The following is a 3,478-nucleotide window of genomic DNA, read 5'->3' on the forward strand; positions in this document are numbered from 1 at the left end:
ATATATATATATATATGGACGTTCTGGCAAAGCTCACTGGCTTTTGCTCTGGATCCTGCATCAGGCTCATCATCATCTGACCTCATTACTGGGACTTGAGACAGCTGCCTGCCAATCTTGGGATTCATCAGCCTCTGCAGCCTGTGAGCCAGCAGCCTGCAATCTGACCTGCTGATCTTGGGTTCATCAGTCCCTGCAGCTACATGAGTCAGGAGAAGCCTCCAGCCTGATGTCTGACCCACAGACCTGGAACTTGCCAGCCTCTTCAACTGCATAAGCCATTTCCTTGAGATAAATCTCTATAATTATATATATTTGCTTCAGTGGTTTTGCCATAGAGTCGCTATGAGTTGGAATCGACTTGATGGCAATGGGTTTGGTTTTTTTTTTTTTTGGTCACTGGTTTTGTTTCTCTGGAGAACCTAGCCTAAGACAGACAAAGCAGAGCTTCCAGACTAAGTGGAGCTTGCAGACAAAGAATTATGAGAAGACTAGGAAGAAAGGCCTGGCAATCTACTTCCAAAAATTAGCCAATGGAAATCCTATGGATCACAAAAGAATATTGTCCAATATTGTGCTGAAGGGTGAGCCCCTCAGGTTGGAAGGTATTCAAAATATGACTAGGGGAAACCTGCCGTCTCAAAATCGAGTCAACCTTAATGACGAGGATGAAGTAAAGCCGTCGGGCCCTTCATTTGCTGATGTGACAAACTCAAATGAGAATAGCAGCAAACATCCATTAGTAATCAGAACGTGGAATGTATAATGTATAAATCAAGGAAAATCTGAAATCATCAGAAATGAAACAGAGTGGTATTGGCCATTTTTAATCTGATAATCATATGGTCTACTAAGCTGGAAACAACAAATTAGAGAGGGATGGTGTTGCATTCATTGTCAAAAAGAGTAGTTCCAGATCTATCCTGAACTACAATGCTGTCAGTGATAGGTTAATATCCATATACTTACAAGGAAGACTAGTTAATATGAGTATTATTCAAATTTATGTACCAACCATGAAGATTTTTACCAACATCTGCAATCTGATATTAATCAAATGTGCAATCAAGATGCAGTGATAATTACTGATGATTGTAACCTGAAAGTTGGAAACAAAGCAGAAGGATCAGTAGTTAGAAAATACAGCCTTGGTGACAGAAACGACACAGGAGATCACATGATAGAATTCTGAAAGACTAACAACTTATTCATCAGGAATAGTTTTTTAACAACATAATCAATGACTATACGCATGGACCTCACAAATGGACTACACGGGAATCAAATCTACCATGCGTGTGGAAAGAGATGATGAAGCAGCTCAATGTAATCAAGACACAAAGCCAGGGGCTGACTGCGGAACAGACCATGAATTGCTCGTATGCAAGTTCAACCTGAAGCTGAAGAAAATCAAAGCAAGTCCACGAAACCCAAAGTACGACCTTGAACACATCCTGCCTGAATTTACAGACCGTCTCAAGAATAGACTTGACACATTGAACACTAATGACCAAAAACCAGAAGAATTATGAGAAGACATCAAGGGTAACATACATGAAGAAAGACAAAAATCATCAAAAAGAAAGTAAAGAAGGAAAAGACCAAAATGAATGTCAGAGGATACTCTGAAACTTGCTCTTAAGTTAACAGAAAAAATGATGAAATAGAAGAGCGGAACAGATTTCAAAGGCTGGCTCAGGACAATGAGGTATAAAGTGTTATGATGAAATGTACAAAGACTTGGAGTTAGAAAACCAAAAGGGAAGAACACGATCAGCATTTCTCAAGCTGAAAGAACTGAAGAGAAAAAGTCAAGCCTCAAATTGCATTACTGAAGGATTCCATGAGCGTAAAACTGCATGATGCAGGACGGATCAAAAGATGGAAGAAATACACAGTGTCACTGTGCTAGAAAGAATTGATTGATATTCACACATTTCAGGAGATAGAATATGATCAAGAACCACTGGTACTGAAGGAAGAAGGTCAAATAACATTGAAGGCATTGGCAAAAAACGAGGCTCCAGGAATTGACAGAATATCAATTGAGATGTTTCAACAAACAGGTACAATGTTGGAAGCACTTACTCATCTATATCAAGAAATTTGGAAGACAGCTACTTGGCCAACCAACAGGAAGAGATCCATATTTGTGCCCATTCCAAAGAATGGCGATAAAACAGAATGCCAAAATTATCTAACAATATTATTAATATCACATACTAGTGAAATTTTGCCAAAAATAATTCAAAAACAACTGCAGCCATAGTTCAAAAGGGACCTGCCAGAAGTTCAAGCTGGATTAGAAAAGGATGTGGATCCATCTGCTCTTGTCAGATATATCTTTGCTGAAAGTAGAGAATACCAGAAAGATTTTTATCTGCGTATTATCAACTATGTAGAAGCATTTGACTGTGTGGATTATAACAAATTATGGATAACATTGTGAAGAATGGGAATTCAAGAACACATTATTGTGCTCACACAGAACCAAACATGGTCAAGAGGCAGTTATTTGAACAAAACCAGATGATACTACATGGTTCAAAATTGAAAAAGATATGCAGCAGGGTTGTATCCTTTCACTTTGCTTATTCAATCTGTATATTGAACAAATAATCTGAGAAGCTGGACTATATGAAGAAGAATGTGACATCAGGATTTGAGGAAGACTCATTAACAACCTATGATATGCAGACAACCTTGCTTGTGAAAAATGAAGACTACTTGAAGCACTGATGAAGGTGAAAGACTACAGCCTTCAGTATGGATTACACTTGAATGTAAAGAAAACAATCCTCACAACTGAACCCATAAACAGCACGATAAATGGAGAAAAAAACTGATGTTGTCAACAATTTCATTCTACTTGGACCAACAATCAATGTCCATGCAAGCAGCCCTCAAGATTTGCATTGGGCAAATCTGTTGCAAAAGACCTCTTTAAGGTTTAAAAAGCAAAGATGTCACTTTAATGAGTAAGGCGCACCTGACGCAAGCATGGTCTTTTCAATCACTTTATACACATGCAAAAGTTGGATAGTGAAAAAGGAAGCCAGAAGAAGAACTGATGCTTTTGAACTGTGGTGTTGGCAAAGAAAATTGAATATACCATGGACTGCCAAAATAACAAGCTGGATTCAGAAGAGGATGTATTTTCATGGAAGAAATATAACCACAAATTTCCTTAGAAGTAAGGATGGTGAGACTTCAACTCACTTACTTTGGACATGTCATCAGGAAAGACCAATCACTGGAAAAGGACATCATGTTTAGTAAAGTAGAGGGCCAAAGAAAAAGAAAACAGTGGCCAAAATGATGGACTCAAACACATCAACAATCATGAAGATGGTGCAGGACCAGACAACGTTTTGTTATGTTATACCTAACGTCACCATGAGTTAGAGCCAACTCAATGGCAACTAACAACAACAATACACCAACTCCATTAAAGGAAACGTTTAAGCATTTACCTTGC

The sequence above is a fragment of the Trichechus manatus genome, unplaced genomic scaffold (assembly GCF_000243295.1).
Source record: "Trichechus manatus latirostris isolate Lorelei unplaced genomic scaffold, TriManLat1.0 scaffold00005, whole genome shotgun sequence".
Classification (NCBI taxonomy): domain Eukaryota; kingdom Metazoa; phylum Chordata; class Mammalia; order Sirenia; family Trichechidae; genus Trichechus; species Trichechus manatus.